The sequence below is a fragment of the Equus caballus genome, chromosome 3 (genome assembly GCF_041296265.1).
Source record: "Equus caballus isolate H_3958 breed thoroughbred chromosome 3, TB-T2T, whole genome shotgun sequence".
Classification (NCBI taxonomy): domain Eukaryota; kingdom Metazoa; phylum Chordata; class Mammalia; order Perissodactyla; family Equidae; genus Equus; species Equus caballus.
Genome location: NC_091686.1, coordinates 32461995 through 32481401, shown reverse-complemented (window position 1 = coordinate 32481401; position 19407 = coordinate 32461995). Strand labels below are relative to the sequence as shown.

Below are 19407 nucleotides of genomic sequence, written 5' to 3'. Positions count from 1 at the left end.
GGATTCAGATGGTAAACAGACAACTCAGTAATACCATTTCAGCAATGGAAGACTGCCACGGGGAAACGAAGCCAGTGGAGGAGGCAGAATGACGGCTGCTTTAAGGAGGGGTGGTCCGCAAGGGCCTCTCAGGGGAGGTGGTATTTGAGCTGAGGCCGGAAATAAGGGAAGGACCGAATCCTACAGAAGAGAGCACCAGGCCTGCCAAACGGCAAGTGCAAAGGCCCTGAGGCAGGGATGAGAACTGCTGTTGAGGACCAGCAAAGGGTCAGTGTGGCTGCAGCAGGGGCTCCACGTGGTGGGGGGTAGCTGGTGAGGGCAAATTGGGGCCAAGCACAAGGAGTGGGTGTTAGTCCCCGCGGTATGAGGACCTGCTGTGAGCCAGGAGGTTTTGAGGAGGGATGTTCTAACAGGGTCCCTCGGGCTGCTGCAAGGAGAAAGGGTTGTGGGGTGAGAGGGCCGGCGGGGGGCCAGGGTTAGGGTTGCGGGGGGCGTGGGAGAGGGTCCGTTTCCTCTGGGGGAAGATGCTGCTGCGGGACACGTGGGTGGGGCCGAGGCCCACCATCCACAGGGCAGAGAACCAGCAACGAGGCCCAGAGCGCCATCCACGCTCCGCGGGCCAGCAACTCCCAAGGGGCAGGGATGTCCGGGGGTGAGCAGGTGCACGTGTGTCTGTGCACGTGTCTTTCTGTGTATGTGTGTGTGTGTGCATGTACACGTGCCTTCATGTGTGTGGAGGGGGTCTCTGTGCACACGCGACTGACTAGCGTGTGTATGTCTGTGTGTGACGCACGCGTCTGTGTCCCTGTACACGTGTCTGTGCATGCATGTGTGTATGCACATGCGTGTCTGTGCTCTTGTGTTGAGTGCTCACCAGGCCAGTCTGGACCCCAAGGCTCCCCAGAAGCCCACCCCCCAATGACACGGGCCCCCAGCTATAGAGTGCCTCAGCACGGCGCCTGGCGTGCACGTGCGTGTCTGTGTGTGTGAGAGACACCGTGTGTCCCCTTGGCCTCCCCAGGCCCACGGCCATCTGTCTGCCCCCCGCTGCTCTCGGCCATTTGAGCCGCGGGGGGCGCCCCCCTCCCCGGCTGGAGAGCCAGATGGCAGGAATCGAGGCCTCGTCTGCTCAGCGGAGGCCGTGCCGGGGCCGCAGCCCCTCCCTGCGCCCAGCCACCTGGGTCACGGGGCAGTCGCCCCCCTCATGCTTGGCGCCTCCTGGCTGTCCTGACCCCTGTCCCCGGGCCCCACCATGAGTGGCCTTTTGCCACCACCGCATAAATCACCGTCCAGGTCAGGGCCGGGTGAGGGGGCAGGGCCGGGAGGGCACAGCCGGGGCCCACAGGGGGGCCGCCAGGGGCCTCCAGCCTCGCCGTGGCTTCGGGTGATCTCGCTGACCCCGCTGCACGCGCAGGGCGCCTCTGATCACAGGGCCCTGGGTCCGCGGCGCAGGCCAACACCTGCCCAGGTGGCCCACGTGCACAGCAGACAAGAGGCCACCCTGGGTGGCCCTCAGCAGCTGCCGATCCCCAAGTCTCCACTCTGCACCCTGCGCCACACGGGGAGCGGGGCGTGTCCACAGACCCGTGCGCAGCTACACGACCTCGGCCCTGCGTGTCTTCGCGCCAGCTCTATACCAGGTTCCCTGATGGTCTTCAAAGCAGCTGTCAGTCATTTTCGAAGTCATTCAACAAACAGAGGCGGCAGAGGCTGTGGCTGGATGCTCACGCTCTGGAACCAGCAGCGTAGTTTGAATCCTGGTGTCCCCCCTGCCGCTTGCCAGAGCTTGGGCAAACCACTCAGCTGCCGTGGGCCTCAGTTTCCCCATCTGTAGCAGGGGTGGCGGCACCTCATGAGGGTTAAAGGGGGCAGTGCGCCCAACGGCCGTCACCCAGCAGGGCCTCACATGGGGCGCAGCTGCTGTCACTACCCATTAAGGACCCGAGCGGCCCGGGGTCCCAGTGGGAGCTGGGCGAGGGCACGCCCCCCGCCCACCCCGGAGACCCTTCACCCCAAAAGGAGGAGTGAAGATCCAGAGAACACGAGCTGGTGGTCCCGTGGGGTCCCTCAGGCCGGGCTCACGCACACACAGCATTCATTCACTCACTCACTCATCCACTCACTCACTCACTCATCCACTCACTCACTCGCTCACTCACTCACTCATTCATTCACTCATTCATTCACTCACTCACTTGCTCATTCAGTCACACATTCAGTCCCTCCCTCCCTCCCTCCTTACAGGAATTTCAGAGTGCCCACTGTGCGTCAGGCCCCTTGTGGGAGACACAGAGAGGAGGGGAGTGTGGAGCAGGGGCTCCAGTCAGATGGGGGAGGCAGAGGCAAAACACGGGCTCCCATTCCCGCAGACCCACAGAGAGGTCGGCAGCGTCCAGGGTGCTGAGAACAGAATCCTCCCAGCGCCAAGCCTGGGACAGCTTCCCAGGGAGCAGACGCTGAGGCTGCTATTGCGTGGTGACAATAGTACTAAGAGGAACTATTATTTACTGGGTGTTCACTCCGTTCCAGCGTTTACACTCATAACTGACTTAATCCCACACAATCCTACGATGTGAGGCAGTACTATTATGAGAGAAAAATGGAGGCTCAGAGAGGTTCAGCATCTTGCCCAAGACCACACAGCTAAAGGGTCTGGGGAGGATTCCAACCCAGAGACAGTCCAGCCACTGAGCAAACATCCTGCTGGCTCCAGGGGTGGCATCCAGCTTCCTCGCCCTCCCACCCAACTCCTTGACACCCCCCCCCCCACCCGACAGCAGGAAGGAAGGGAGCCAAGAGCAATTTATTTGACAGGTGGGGAAAAGGGCCCAGAGAGGGCACGGGATGGCCTGGAGTGACAGGCAGCGGCAGCGCTGGGTCGGAACCCAGACCTCCTCCTCGGCTCTGATCCCAGACTGACGCTGCTGCGGCCCCCCAAACCCCCCCCACCCCCTTCCCGGCTGGGGCCCACTGAGCTGTGCGAACAGGCAGCGCCCCCTCCCCGGGGGCGGTGTGGGTGCCTGCTCCCTGGAGGGCATTATTTCCTTATTCCTCCTCCCTGGCACCATACGGCAGCCTCCTGGTGCAGCAGGAGGCCGCGGGTCCTGGCAACATCAGGCTTTCTAGAAATAAAAATGAGGAGGGAGAAAACCCTTTCCAGGAGCCCGGTTCTCCTATTTACATGTAAAAAGGTCTCCTCGGCGCGCCCCGCCCCTCCCCCACTTCCTCTGGGGGCGGGGGGTGGGGGTGGGGGTGGGGGGGGATTGTTCGGAGGGCGCGCAGGGGGCCTCTGTGACCCCAGGCGCCTCCTCGGGAGCCAGGCGGAGGCGTCCTCCGGGAGGGAGATCAGATGGCCGGGGAGGGGGCGGGGGAGGCTGCCTCTTCGCCCCCCTACAATGGGAAATTTCATGGGTGTGGCAACATGTGAGCCCGGCCGGCTGCGCCCGAGGCCCCCGCCCCCGCCATCTGCTCCGGGGCCAAAAGTCGCTGGGAGGGGTGGGGGCGCTGCTGAGGGCTCGCTGCGCCGACCTCGGCGCTCACCTCCCTGCCCACCCCCACTGTCCCTAAGCAGCTGTCTCCTGCTGATGAGGAGGGGGTCGCTCCGGCCGCCCACCGGGGAGGGGCCTGCGGGTGGGGGTGGGGGAGGTGGGGGGCCGGGGGCGGGGCCCAAAGCCCAGCCCCCTCGCAGGCCCGCGGGCTCCCTCCCGCCCCAGGAAGGCGGCAGCGTGGGGGTCCCAGCGCGGGAACCAGGCGCCAGGCCAGCGGGGCCCCTGCCAGGCAGCCGTCTCGCCCCCTCGGCGGGGAGGCCGGCGCCCACGGGCCCTCCGGGGTTTGGGCCGCGCCCAGCTGGCCGGCCCGGGGCTGGAGCTGGCTGCCGGGGAGTCCCCGGGAGGCCAAGTCCTTCCCCCACCGCTTCATGTCTCGCCCCCATCTAAGAAAGGAGGCCACATCTAATGAGGACCCCGTAGGGGGCCCACCGGCTGCGCCTTCTAGACAAGGAGCTGCCCCAGTCACATAAAAGGTGAACCCAGCCCCCACCCCCAGCAGCCGGCTTTGATGTCCCCATTCCGTGGCAAGCTGGAGCTGTAAATGCTCCCACTGACAAAATCGCACTAGAGTGTCAACGACTGAGCTGAGGCCCCAGCCAGAACTCTGGGCTAGCACGGGCAGAGCCAATTAGCAGCTGTGTGGCCTGAAGTCAGTGTCTTGAGATCTCTGGGCAGTTTCTCTCTCTGCAAAATCAGGATAAGTAAAACTACGTTGCACAACACAAGTATGCTGACACCCTCACGGAAAGCTTTCCCAAGCACAGAGGAGGCAAGGAGAGGAGTTAAAGGGGAGAGGGAGGGCGTGGGAGTTCAAACAGCCCCATAACCCAGGCTCCTGGCCCCTCCCCCCGAGGGCTGCATGGGCGGCGCGCGGACCAACAGAGCTTGAGGCAGTTTCGAAAGCACACCCCTGAGATTCAGAGCCCAGGAGCCCCAGACCCGGCCCGTCCCCTGGGGCAGCTGGGGACACCAAAGGCTCGGGCCTCGAGCCCATGACCTGGCGTGGAGGAGGGTGGCCCCGTGCCACTGGCTGGTGTGTGAGCCAAGCACACACACGTGACCACCCTCGGCTTCCTGCCCCAGGGAAATGGGGCCCCCAGCACCCACTCTGCAGTGAGAAGTCTCAGCGGGGTCTGGGGTCTGCTCAGACCTCAGTCCGGGCCCCTCACTGCACAGAGGAGGGCCGAGGCAGGCCGAGTGGGCGTTCAGGACAGGGAACCAGGGCTCCCCCTGTTACTGGACCATCCTATACAGCCTCTCTCCTGCTTCCCCCCCCCCATACACCATTAAGCCCAGATGACCCCCCCCAAGACCTCCTGAAGCGGCTGGAGGGGTTGGGGGGTTGGGGCAGAGGGAAAGGCCCTCCCACAATGCGCATCCCAGAACCAGGGCCTGAGCACCTGCTGTGGGGGCTCTGACAGATCGAAGGCACAGGCCTGGCACACACACAGCCCCCAGGAATTTCCACTGCCCTGGCTGGCGTGGGGAGGTCGGGGGCTGGGCAGAGGGACCACCCAGACCAGGCCCATCCTGAGGAGGCTGCTGGGGAGCGTATGCCTCCCGCCTGTGTGTGGCCCCAGGTTCCAAGCATCCTGGCCCTGCTGCCAGCCCCGGACGCGGACAGGGATGGGGGGCCCTCCGTGAGGCGCCACCAGCCACGTAATTTGCAAAATGAAAATGGAGGGCCCCTCGTTCAAAAAGTGTCGAGTGTCAAGATGGCACCATCAGAACGTGAAACCATGCATGGACCCCATGCGACTGTGTGGGTCACCTGCCCGGCCTGTGAAGCCCCCTGCTGTAGGGTCAGGGAGGAGGGGGTGGGAAGGGCTGCGACCACACAGACCACCCCCCCCACAGGAAAGGGCAGAGATGGGCAAGGACAGCGCCCAGCCAGTCTCACCCTTTGGCTCTCACACTTCCTAACTGTGTGGCCTTGGGCAAATAACTCGATCTCTCTGTGCCTCAGTTTCCTTATCTGTAAAATGCAGATCATAATAGCTCCTTCCTCACTGGCTTGTTTGGGAATGAAAGGAGCTAAACACACATGGAAGAGCTGGCACAGAGTAAACACGATGTGGATCTTATTAATTTTTATTACTATAATCTCTGTTATTATTGTTATTATTGGTCCCTTCCCTAGTGACCCCCGGATCACACACTAGATGGTGCTCACAGAGCAGGAGGGAACCAGCCATGGCATGTTCTCTGGGAGCCATATTACATCATAGGAATGAGGCGGGAGTTCCCAACTCTGCCGTTAATAAATCCCGTGACTGTGGCAAATCCCATCCCCTCTCGGAGTCTCGGTTTCTTCCTTGGCACAGAGAGGGGTTGGGCCATGGTCCTTCAAGCTGACCCCGTAGAATTTCTGCTCAGGCTCATCCCTTTTCACCAGGAAAATGAGGAATTATGGCTCTTCCTTCCCCTGACAGGACAGAGATTTCTTTCCTTCCATTTAGTCATCTAACCAATATCCATCCATCCATCCATCCAACCCGCTTCCATCCAGCTATCCATCCAATATCCATCCATCCAACATCCATTGATCCATCCAACCATTCATCCATTCATCGTCCAACATCCACTACATACATATGTCTGACCATCCATCCCTCCATTCATTTATCCAATTCCATGCAAGTATCCATCCATCCAGCATTCACCCAATCATCCATCCATCCATCCACCCATCCATCCACCCATCCACCCATCCATCTATCCATCTATCCACCACCCATCCACCCATCCATCCATCCATCCACCCGTCCATCCACCCATCCATCCATCCACCCATCCATCTATCCATCTATCCACCACCCATCCACCCATCCATCCATCCATCCACCCATCACCCATCCACCCATCCACCCATCCATCCACCCGTCCATCCACCCATCCATCCATCCACCCATCCATCTATCCATCCATCCATGTATCTGTCAACCATCCATCCATCCATCCATCAACCATCCATCCATCCATCCACCCACCCATCCATCTATCCATCCATCAACCATCCATCCATCCATCCACCCACCCATCCATCCATCCATCCATCCATCCATCACTCATCCATCTATCCGTCCATCCACCCATCCATCATCCACCCACCCATCCATCCATCCACCCATCCATCTATCCATCCATCCATGTATCTGTCAACCATCCATCCATCCATCCATCAACCATCCATCCATCCATCCATCCACCCATCCATCCATCAACCATCCATCCATCCACCCACCCACCCATCCATCCACCCACCCATCCATCCACCCATCCATCCATCCATCCATCCATCCATCACTCATCCATCTATCCATCCATCCACCCACCCATCATCCACCCATCCATCTATCCATTCATCCATGTATCTGTCAACCATCCATCCATCCATCCATCAACCATCCATCCATCCATCCATCCACCCATCCATCCATCCATCCATCCACCCATCCATCATCCACCCACCCATCCATCCATCCACCCACCCATCCATCACCCAGTCAGCCCACATGTTGTCAGAGAGACATATCGGTGCCAAGCAGAAGGGCCCCAAACCTGTTAGGAATCTACAGAGTGGGCAGCAGCGGGCCCAGGGGTGGCCAGCGATCACGGTCAATGGTGTACACTTGCTTCTCTCTCTAAGGCTGGCAGAGGGCAAGGGAGGTGACTTGGGAGTGAGAACAATAAAAGGGACCCCAGGATTGAGGTCAGACCAACCTGAGCTCAGTCAAATCGCAGTTCTGCCTTCACGCCTGGTCAGCTGACCCAGGCGGCTGAACCCCCCTGGGTCTCAGATTTTTTGTCTATAAAATGGGCTTAAGAGCTGCCTCGTTAGGGTTTTGTGCAGACCAAAGGGAACAAAATGACAGTATAAACCAAGCCAGAGAATGTATTTGACCCAAGGTGGACTGGATGACTTGCTCACTCCTTGCAGCCCGCCATCAATAACAGCGCCTTCCCGGGCCGGTGCCTCAGCCTCCCTGAGCCCTGGAGCCCCCAGAACCTCCAGACCCCCTTCCATTTTCCCCAGAAGGGTCTCTGGGGGGACTTATCACCCTCTGGGCCCCAGAGCGGACCTGAAGAAGCACAGGATAAAAAATGGGGACCTTCCAGGGCCAGCCCCATGGCCTAGAGGTCAAGTTCTGTGTACTTGCTTCAACAGCTGGGGTTCAGTTCCCAGGCATGATGGTGCAGTCGTCGGTGGTGTTGTGACAGCATCCCACATACGAAATAGAGGAAGACTGGCAACAGATCTTAGCACAGGGACAATCTTCCTCAGCAAAAAAAAAGATAAAAATAAAAGTGAAAATGGGGGCCTTCCATCCACAATGTGATGGCTCTAGACTTCTGGGACACCAAGCTCAATATGCACCTGTGAGACAGACCTAGGTTCGAATCCTGGCTCCGTCACCAACTGTGAGTCTGGGGCCTGCTACTTCAATGGTCCCAGCCTCAGTTTCCCTGTGTATGAACAGGGGCGCTTCAGGCATGTTGGAAGCATTGCAGAGAACGACTGGAAAACGCCCGACCCAGAATGGTCCCTCCATAAACACCTGTTATCATTAGAAATGGGATTCGGGGGGCTGGCCCTGTGGCCGAGTGGTTAGGGTCACGTGCTCTGCTTCGGCGGCCTGGGGTTTCACTGGTTTGGATCCTGGGCGTGGACATGGCACTGCTCATCAGGCCATGCTGAGGCAGCGTCCCACATAGCACAACCAGAAGGACCTACAACTAGAATATACAACTGTGTACTAGGGGGATTTGGGGAGAAGAAGAAAAAAAAAGAAATGGGATTTGGGAAACTGGAAACGCACAAAGGGTCTAAGAGCTGAGGCGGCGTCTACCTGCCACGTTGCACGACTACACACACGTGTGACACACGTGTACAAGATGTGCACAAGACACAACGTACGGATGTGTGGGAGAGGCATAGAAGGGAACAAGCAAAGGACCGCGTGGCGTTGCCGTGCTCTGGGATGCGCAGCCCGGTGCTCGGGCACCTGGGAGACGGCAGAAGGCGCAGGATGCTGAACCCGGGTCTGAGGTTCAAGCTGCCAGCGCCTCCCTCCCACCGGCCTCTACCTGCCTGGGGGGGCGACGCCGCCAAGAATCCCCACCTCAGGGAGCACCCACTTCCCTGCAGACTTGACTTGGTGTTTCAGGCGCATCCTCAGTCCCCTGCAGTCACCCCATGGAGGGGATGGCTGTGTGCGGGCTGCCACCCTCCCGCCTCCCCCCTGTCTGGGTGTGCCCGACGGCGGAGTCTTCTGGAAGCACTGCAATCCGTTCTGCATGCTTAGAACCTCATCTTATGACACTGAAGGGCTTTATTAATAGCCTATTAGTGGGTAATTCATGCATTTTGATGAGAAATCATCTAATGGTAGTTTATGGGGGAGGAGGGTTGGGGGGGCGTGGAGTGGGGGTGTCACCTCCAATTTGCTTCCCAGCACCTGCCCGGGGGACGACGACACCACCAGGTCCCGCTGGGCGGCCTGTCTGAGAGGCCCCGACCCGCCACTCATTAATCTTGATGAGTTTTCTGCTGAGTGTTCTTCCAGGGCCTTCAAACCGCTCGCTAATTGCAATTTATCACTTACAGAAACAGATGTGGGGACAATGGGATGGGGAAGGCTGGAGGCCTGATGAAGCTGTCAGGAGAGGGCGCGGGCGGCTAGGGGCGCAGGGGGCCCGGACACCCTCTGGGCGGTGGGTGCTTAGGGTGCCAGGCCATCCCCTCCTGCCCGGGTGGGCTCGCAGTGGGGACGGAAGGCAGAGCCCCTCTGGGATGGCAGGTCACGGCCAAGAGTCAGAGGGGACCCAGGAGGAAGACCCCACCCCCACCCCCGGAGGCCAATTTCCAGCCCTGATCTGATTCCCCAAAGGATCAGATGGGGCCAGCGGGCATTTGGATGAGAGAAGCCGGCACTGTGAACGCAGCCTGCCTGCGTAGGCGGCTGGGGGTTCGCGTGGTTTTCGCCCTGCGGTAACATGAGAATTGTATATTCACATTAGTTGCCAACATTTAAGAATCAGATTTGACAGAAAAATCTGGACTTCTGGCTTCTCTAGAAAAATACAAAGATTCTGCCATGAGCCATCTTGCAGCAACAATCGGCTGTAACTGAGCAAGCCGTCCCCGGCGAACGGAGCCAAGCGCCAGATTGGGCCAAGGACCCTCCTCGCACCCCTGGCGGCTTCCGCCTGCCCCCCAGTTCCTGTGCATTCCTGACCTGGCCACCCCGCCAGCCAGGGCCGAGAGACTCTGCGATTCTGAGCCAAGTTCATGGTTTGAACACGGGACGGAAGTCCGCCTCTGGAGGCGGGGGTTTCCACCTTAGCAGCACAGGAGAATCTCTGGGGGGCTTTTAGAAATCCTCCTGCCCAGCGCCCTCTGGGGGACCTGGGGTGTTCTGTGTCCATGGTTCTCCAAGGGGGGTGGTCTCTGAGCAGAACAGCATCTCCTGGGAGCTGGTTAGAAATGCAGCTTCTCAGGCCCTGCCCTGGGTCAGAGTCACAGACCCTGGGTCCAGGGCTGGCAATCGGTGTCTGAAGGAGCCCCCCACCCGGCGGCCCTCCACTGAGAACGGCTGTTCTGGATCCTGACCTGGGCGGAGATCACGCTATGCATCAATGAGAATTCCCCAACCGCACACTTGAGACGAACATGCTTGATGCCACATCTCCCAACCCGGATTGCACCCTGGGCTGATGGAGCCAGCACCCCCAGGGTGGCAGCCAGGGGTCTGTATTTTGTAAGGTTCCCCAGGTGACCACTGCGTGGAGCCCAGGCTGAGAGCCACTGTGTGGCCAATGCTCGCTCTCCTCCTCCCTGGCCCGGCCAGGCGTCCCAGTGCAGTGGAAGGATGCAGGCGGCATGGCCATCGACTTACCAGCCAGGATCCCTCCGCCGCCCTCCCAGCGCAGGTCCTGCCTAGGTCCCTCCCGGCTCCGCCAAGCTGGTCCTGCCAAGCTGCGTGACCTCGGGCAGGCTGCCTGACCTCTCTGGGTGGGCTTCTCCCCTCACCCATGAACTGGGCATTACCACCACCGCCAGGAGGCTCTCCCTGGTTTGTCTATCGGTGTGCGTCTTACAGCTCCCACCACTGTGGGGCTAGATTCCGTCCTTCCCCAGAGGTCTGCGCCTGTTTCCTCATCCGTGAGGTGGGCTTCCTGCTCCACGAGGTTGTGGGGACTAAAGGAAGTCACCGCGAGCCTCCCTGCCAGCGCCTGGTGCCCTGTGGGTGCTTGGACACGGCTAGACGTGGTGGTGAGGATCCCGCCCCGCAGCTGGTGCAGAGCTGGGCTCCGACCAGGCTCCTGATCTGTTCACGGAGGACCCGGAGACGAAGAGACGAGAGTGAATGAACGCAATCTGCCAACAGTTGCTCGCTACACTGGATTTACTGCACGCCTGCCGTCTGCCTGCCCTGTTCCCCGCCCTGGGAAGAGCGCCCCCAAGGACACAAGTCTCTGGTGCAGCTAACAGTCCCGCAGAGACACAGACAATAAGTAAATACACACATCCATGTGTACGTGAGCTGTGACACAGAGCTCTGGAGAAGAAAAGAGCAGGGATGGTGGGTAGAGAGCCCCAAGGGGTCGGGGGGAGGGAGGCCTCAGGAGGCTACGAACCATGCAGATACGTGTGAGTGGGAAGAGTGTTCAAGGCAGTGAAACAGCAGGTGCAAAGGCCCAGGGGCAGGTCTGAGGACCAGGGAGAATGCCTGGACCATGCCGTGACAGATCGTGATCACGGGCATCTGGCGCTGCGGGGTGTCCTCTGAGGGGGCCGCAGATGCAGGTTCAGGGTGGGGGTCGTGTGTCATGGGCAGGCGTGTGTGTCCTGGGCTATGTCTCAACTCGTCTGACTCCACGTGTCCCCTTTGCAGGTCTAGGTTGCAGAAACGCGGGTGCCCATGGGTGTCTGCCCCCTTGTGTGGTTTTGGAAATTAGGCAGCGTGTCAGGTCTGTGTGTACTTGGGTCTGAGTGTGTATCATGTGTGGGCTTAGAGCCGTGGCGTGTTACGTAGGTGCACAGAAATGGCATGGGCAGAACCCGCTCGCCCTCTGAGGTCTGGCTCGTGGGCGGGGATGAGGCGGGGTGGACAGCCCCACAGCTCCACTTCCCAGGGGAGCAAACTGAGGCTCCAAGGTCACCCGGCAGGGAGGGGAGCAGTCGGGGTTCAAACCAAAGTCTAGGGGACACCCCACACCCATGTTCTGTCCCGCCTCCTGGCCTCTTCTTCACGCACTTATCACTAGAAAACACAGGACGCAGGTGTTTGAGCCACCAGAAGCGGGCTAACGCAGGGCGATTCAGCACCCTTCCAGAGACTGCAGACGTCTCAGGCCACAGGCATATTTTCCTTCCTTCCCTCCTTCCTCCCTCCTTCTTTCCTTCCTTCCTTCCTTTCCTCCACATCCATCCATACATCAAACTACCATCCGTCCACGCCTCCTTCCTCCATCCATTCGTCCTCCATCCATCCATCCATCCTTCCACCCATCCATTCTCCATCCATCCTTCCACCCATCCATCATCCATTTCCCACAAATTCTTAGTGACTAAAAGTGTAGATTCTGGACCAGGACTGTCTGAAGTTTGAATCGCGGTCCTGCCGCTGACTAGCTGAGCAACTGTGGGCTGGTAACCTCATGCTCCATGCCTCAGTTTCCCTATCTATGAGAAGGGATAGATCTAGAAGACGTTATCTGTAGGACGTTAGCCTGAGGAGGTTGCAGTACAGGAGTTCTGATTTCCACTCGCCTCTTACTGCTGTGGGTTCTGGGTCAAGATCAAAGTCTCTTCACCTCTGTGCCTCAGTCTCCCCATCAGTCATCTGGGAACAAAGTTACTCCTTTCTGGCATGAAGAGGCGGAGGAGATACGACTGCCCAGCACTGCTTGATAAATGGGGGCTGTCATGATTTTAGGAAGGTGGGAAGGGCAGGCTGGCGTGGCGAGCCTTGAGAGGCGGAGTGGCAGTGTGTGGGTGACAGCATCTTTTATGGCCCCTCGTCCCTGCAGCTCAGTATCTCCCAGGAGGTGCAGCTCCCCCCCAGAGTGCCCAGCAGGAAGATACAGCGCCCCTTCACCCCCACAAGGTTTGCTTTGGCCCATGAGCATCGCCCCGTGAGTCCTCCCTCCAGCTTCTGCGTCCTCCCCACACTCCCGGCACCCGCCCAGCTACACCCCCTCCTCCGAGGTCTGGCTCCTAGCTCCGTGGGTCCCTCCTCCACCAGGCGTCTGGCTTCTAGCAACCCCAACCTTGTCCCTGGCCTGGGGGTGCACTGTTTCCTGCAGGTGCCACCATCTCTGTTACCTGTGTGCCCCCTCAGCCCTTTCAGTCCTGCCACACCTGCTGCACCGATACCCTGCTTTAAATCCTCTCTGTTGAAATACCCCGTGTGGTTTCTGTTTTCTGGCTGGCCCCTGACTGAGACAGCACAGAACAGGCAGCTGTTCAACAGCTGTGACGACACGGGAGCAGCCAGGGACACGGGGCGCCGCTGAGCCCCCACCCCAGAGCACCAAGGGAGGGCCCATGGGAGCCCTGGGCACACGGCCGGGGTCCCGCAGCTCAGCCCAGCCCCCTGGGGTGTGCTGCCCGCCTCTGCTGGCCCCGCTGTCCTCCGGGATGAAAGCCTGCTCCAGCTGCCTGACGTGAGGCAGAGGCTGTGCCTGCCACCGGAGGAGGCCCCGACACGTGTTAAAATAAATATTCTGCAAATATGATGTTCCATATGTATGACTTCGTGGGGTGACGATTTTCCTACTGATCGCTGTAAGTGACAGCTGTGCAGGGAGCGCTGGAAACACGGGCTCGGGCGGCCCTCGCCGTGCCACGCGGCGGGGTGGCGAGGGGGGCACCAGGGCGCAGGAGCATCTGGCGACTCGGGCCGCGCGAGGAGCCGACGCCTGTCAGCGCTCGGTGCGGGCGCATTAGCGATTCCAAGGGACGGATGGAGCAGGTGTTCCCAAGCAGCCTGTTCGTGATAATCACTTTTAGATTGTTTTAAAGTATTTAAGCAAGATCCTGGAGGACTGCAGGGAAGGGAGAGGCGGGGCTGGCGGTGGGCCGGCCCCCCAGGCCAGCCTCCGGCTGTGCAGGGGTGGGCAAGGGAGGGCCAGACCGCGTGACCCAAGTGGAGCCCAGCAGCCGGGGCTCAGTGTGCGGCTTGTACCAGGGGGTCCGGCTGGGCCAGCGTTAAAACGTTGCCGTGCTTCTATCCTGCGGCCCCCGGCCCCAGCAGGCTGCTTCCAGAAGGCCTGGTGTCTCGCCCGGAAACCCCTGGTCTCCCCATGCCCCGTGATGAATGGCAGGCCGTGGGCAGAACAGGAGAAAGATCCTGACGTGGCATCTCAGGCTTGACTTCTGACAGGGAGAGCTGGCCCCCGGCACGGGGAGGGCTGGGGCCTTGGGGCCACTGCCCCACCCACTGCTGAGAACACGCAGAGGGACTTCATTAAGTCCTCCCTGAATGAATGAATGAGTGAATGAATGAATGAGCGAGGGAGTGAATGGACGAATGGGGACCGTTGTCATCAGGGAGACAAGTTGCTGCTCCTCTGGCTCCTCCGAGGTCCTGGAATAGTCCTCATCTGAATCAGCCATGCCTCCAGCAGCATGCTGCTGCCCGGGTGGGAGGACAGATGGACTAACTGACAGACAGACTGACAGATGCCCACTCGCCACAGTCCTGTCGCTTGGCAAAGGCAGGATGCCACCCCCCCTGCCCCCTCTGCCCGGCACCATGACCCCTGTCCTGATCTACTCTCTTTTGTTCACACCCCCTCTCAAAACCTGGGGATCAGAGTCCCTGGGTCAGGGTGGGGGATGGGGGCCGACAGCACTTCCCAAGTGTGTGCTGAGGCTGGCTCGGCCCAGACCCCCAGGGGCCAGCGGCTGGGAACTGCTGCTGGTGGGACTCTGCCTGTGTCTCTAGGTATAGCAGAAGGTGACCCCACTCCAGGAGGAGTGGCTCAGGCCTGGAGCCCTGGGCAGTGCTGGGGGCCAGGTGGGCACCCCCTGGCGAACCTGACCCCAGCGCCTGGCCTGTGGGAGTGGGGCGGCAAAGGCCTGGTTTTGCCACTGCTCAGGGAGGCTGTCCACGCGGGGCTGGAAATGGCTCCCCAGCCTGACTTGGTTTTGCTCCTCTCTGCAGAGAAAGGCCCCTTCTGGCCATTTCCAGCCCAAAGGGACATGTTCACTCCTCGGGGGCACCTCACACGATTGGGATTCTGGTTCCTGCATAACTGACCCTGCCCCCGCTTGCCCTCTGTGGTGTTTGCCCAGGCAGCACCTGGGGCCAGCCGCACCTGAATGCCCCCCTTGGGCAGGGATCAGAGGGCCCGGGGCTGGGAGCAGTGGTGTTTACAGCGGCTATTTAAAATCCAGGCAAGTTCAATATTAGCTCTGGGGTTTGTGCAATCTGTTGCCAAGAGAAAGCAGCCAGGCGGGAGAGTGAGGTGCCCTGCCCTGCCCGGCTGGAGCCCGGAGGGGCCAGGCCTGGTTAATGAGCAGCCAGCAAGCTCCACCACAGCTCGCTTGGTAGGGTCTATGGAGTCCAACCCAGGGCAGCAGTGCTCCATCCTGGGGGGAACCAGAAAGCCTCCCTCCCACCCCACTCAGCACAGCGGTCCACTGCTGAGTGGCCCCCCCAGGCGCTGCGTGACCTGCCCCGGCTCCTCCATGGCCTCATCCCCTCTCCCAGACTCCCCGACTCCAGCCTCAAAGGCATGCAAGCACACGTCCACCTCAGGGCCTTTGCACCTGGGGTGCCCTCTGCCTGGACGGCTCCTCCTCCTCAACTTCAGGCTGAGATGTCACCTCCTGCAACCACAGCCCCCCCCCCCAACCTGTCCCTTCCCTCCTCTCCCCCACTTCACTGTTTCCATAGATCTTATCACACCCGCCTGGTGTCAGGTATTCATTTGTGCGCACATGTATTTTCTACTATGCCCCACGCCCCTCCGTGAGGGCAGGGTCCTTGTCTGCCTTTAAAAAGTTTTCTTGGCTAGAACAGCGCCAGGCACAGAGTGGCTGTTCAATAAACAGCTGTGCAAGGGGCCTGGACTCCTCGCCCAGTGCTCCTCCATCCTCAGCGCACGCCACCCCCCACCCCAGGGCTCCCCCATCGTGGGCCTCCCGGGGCGGAGCCGACATCCCTCATTTAGCGCTCCGTGGGGGCGCCCCCAGCTCCCTCCCCGCGGGGCCTCTGACTGTCAGCCTCGCGGGAGCCGCCGCGTGGTGCGTGCGTGCGCGGGAGGATCCTGACAGCCGGCGGAATTCATCTTTTATTCATGCCAGGAGCGGAAACGGGATTGTGTCTGCAGCAAAGTCACTTAACCCATTAGAAGAAGCTGCCGCAGCAGCGCAGCCCTGGGTGGGGGAGGCGGGGCCGCGGTGGGGGGTCCGGGGGACGGATGCACCCGGGGGTCTGCTGGGCGCGCGGGTCTACGCACGGGGCGCGTGGTCCAGGCCCAGCTCCCCGACGCTGGGCGACCCCTGTAACTCGGTTCTGCACCTTTTCCAAGACCACACGGGAAGGGCACCCCCTGGAGGTGTCCGGCGAGGAGGACCGAGGATGCGATAAAAACGCCCACGGGGGGGGGGGGGCGGGGCGCTACCGGGACCGAGGAGGGGGGGTGCCTGGCGCGGAGGAAGCTTTGATGAATATTAGGCATTCTTGGTTCTTTTAGGAAGAAAGCCCTGGAGTCAGGGCCCCAGGAGGCCACTCTCTCTGCCTCCAGGTCTGGAGAAGCAGGTGGGATAAAGAGCGATGCCCTGCAGCTAACACCGCACACAGGGGCACGCGCCCATGCACAGACACACAGGTAGAGACCAGCACAGGGCCGGTTTTGTGAAACCTTCCTTTCTTCCCTGCCTGGTCAGAAAGTAGCCAAGCAGCTGTTTGTTGAATGAATAAGTGATGAGCTGCTGTTTGAGACCTGGCTCTACACCCTGCTATCTCTGAGCCCAGGACTGGAGGGCCTCCTCGGGCTCAGGGTCCTGGGCTGTCCCGTGGGGAGATTCACCCCGCCCCATCACAGGCTGCTCCAGGCCGGGATTAAATGAGATGCTACAGAAAGAGCATTGCAGGGCCGGTGGAATCAGAACCCGCTGTCCATCTCGGGCCAGGCCCTGCCCCTCTCTGCACCTCAGCTTCTCGTTAAATGAGGGGGTGGAGCCCAGGCCCCGCTTGCTGTGCTCTTTTGTGGGGTGCATCTCCCAGGGCTGGGTGAGAATGGGGGTGACCTTCGGAAAGCAGGCACCTGGCAGGATGCCCCGGGCCCCCAACCTCCCACCATCTGGGGCCAGGGTCAGAGTCCCCGTCGGACACCTCTGTCCTGTGCCCCGATGGCTGGGGACCTCGTCCAGGAGAGACCAGGGCCTCCCCTGGCACCCGCAGCCCGAACGCCTTCCCAGTGTTCCTCATTTCGCAGACACTCCCGTGCGCTCGGCGCTGGGCCCCGTTCTCAACACCCCACATGTGTCAGCTCTGCTCCCCCAGCGAGCCCTGCGGGAGGCGCTGCTCCTATTCCCACTTGACAGAAAAGGAAACTGAGGCCCAGGGGGGCAGGGGACACCACCAAAGTGGCTGGGACACGGCGGCCAGCCTCCAGGATGCCCCCTGCAGGGCGGGAGCCTCACTCGGGGTGCACAGCTCCAACGGCCACATCGGGGATGTCGCCCCTGGTGGAGGCCTGTGACACTGCCGCTCTGGGCAGCCCTAAGCCACCTGCCTCTGACCCCCTTATCCTCTGGCAACGCTGACCGATCACGGTTGGGGGGGAGCATCGTGAGCTCCCAGACTCGGCCCCGCCTCGGGTCACCGGGGACCCAATCGGCCAGCCAAGGGAGGCGTGCTGGGCAGGACACAGAGGGCCCGCAGGCCCAGGTGGGTCAGCGAGTACAGGTGAGGTGTCTCAGTCCTGGAACAAGCGGGGGCTCCCATCGCAGGGTGACGCGTCCTCCCCGGTTCGCTCTGGGCCCCCGTGGGGGCTTCCCGGGGCTGCCCTGACAGGGTACCCTAGACTGGGTGGCTCCCACAGCAGGAATCTAGTCTTCGCAGTCTGGAGGCCAGAAGCCGAGCTCAGGTGTGGGCAGTGCCGCGCCCGGAGGGTCCTCCTGCCTCTTCCAGCTCCTGGGGGCTGCTGGTAGCCCCGGCCGCTCCCCGTGCCTTCTTATGGGGACACCGTCCTTGTTTTAAGGCCACTCTACTCCAGTGTGACCTCGTCTGAACTGCTGACATCTGCACAGACCCTATTTCCAAACGGAGTCTCATGCTCAGGTTCTGGGTGGACATGCACCTTGGGAGGACACCATCCAACCCAGCACAGCCCCACAGTCAGCAACGACTCGGGTCCCGGCTGGCCTCCCAACCCCAGCGCCCAAGGCCTTGCGTGATCCGGCCCCCGTGGCTCCCTGCAGCTGTGTCTGCTTCCCGCCACTGGCATCAGCCTCTGCCCCTGCCACCTGGAGATCTGCAGGGCTGTCCCCCACACCCCCACATTCACGCTGTTTCAGTCCACAAGCCTTCACCCACGGCATTCCCTCTGTCTGGAATGCCCTTCTCCAGTTTCCCAGGTACACAACTTCCTCTGTCTTCAAAGCCTAGCTCAAGCGTCACTGCCCTCAGGAAGCCCTCCCTGATTACAGCCTGGGCTGGCTGCCCCCTGGGCTGATTCCAGCCACTGTGATGAGCACGCTGTGTAGTGTTGGCTGAGGTCACTGTCAGACTCTTCCAGACCCCGGGAGGGACTCGGCTTGTTCAGCTCAGCACCCCAGCCCCTAACACAGGCCTGGGCACCTCACAGACTCGCCGGCAGAAGGAACGACTGAGCAGTCCCAGGTGGTCTCCGGGGGCCTTCCCAGCTCAGACCCCACCCTGCCCGTGTTCTGTCCCACTCTAGCTGGCACCTGGCGACTTTGGCCCTCTGGGAGCGGTGCTCTTGGCCCTGCTGTGCATGGCTAGCACCTGCGGGAGCCCCCCAGACCGTTTCTGTCAGTATCTCCGGGTGGGGCCTGGAATCAGAGGGGTCCCAGGGTCCCCTCGTGATTTCGACCAGCACTCAAGGCTAGGAAACACCACGCCTTGGGCAAGGGGGAGGCTGGTGTGTCCTTATACTCACCCCCACTCTGGAAGTGGCTCCTGCCGTGGTCAACAGCGCCCTCCCTGGTGTGAGCCGTCCGTCTGGGCAGAGCCGTGCCCCCTCGCGGCCATCCCTGCAGTGACCAGGCCAGCGCCCCCCGCGCCCCCTCAGCACGCCTCAGGGCTCACGCTCCCCAACCACCGTCACTCCCAGGTGCCTCCCCCAGGCTCCCAGCTTCCCAGGCCATCTGTGCGCGAGGACGCCCACATTCGCAGCTCCAGACTCGAATCCCCAGCTGCCACCTGGATCTCCACTTGGTGTCTAACAGCGTCTCCTAACGTGGCCAGAATGGAGCTCCCCCCGCCCCGCTCTCCGCCTGGCAACGCCGTCCTTCCAGTTGCTCGAGTCAAAAACTTGGAGATTTCTCCAGTCCTCTTCCTCGCACATCCCGCCTCCGATCCGCCAGCAAATCCTGACAGCTCTGCATACCCGGAATCCGGTCCCTCCCTCCCAGGCTGCCACCCTGCTCCCGGAAACCATCAGGTCTGGCCTTGATTATTGCAACAGACCGCTAAGGGTCCCCCACTTCTGTCCTTGTCCCCTTAGTCTGTTCCCCACACGGCTTCTGAGGGGTCCTGGGTCAGTAGCCTGGAAGGGGTGACACTGGGGCTATCCATCCTTTCAGTTCTGCACTACGGCCTCTCGGTGGTGCCCGTCCCCAACATCTCACAGCCGGCAGTTGCTTCTCTGTGCT

General features: G+C 61.0%; 1 protein-coding gene and 1 non-coding gene across 5 annotated transcripts in view; one reads left to right on the top strand and one right to left on the bottom strand.

The window, feature by feature from the left end:
* Positions 1-19407, bottom strand: part of GSE1 (Gse1 coiled-coil protein) — a 407880-nt gene that overhangs the window by 200345 nt on the left and 188128 nt on the right. The window lies entirely within an intron of this gene.
* Positions 11261-11405, top strand: MIR9068 (microRNA mir-9068). The gene has a single exon (NR_128091.1). It is a non-coding gene; the product is annotated as a microRNA mir-9068 (primary transcript).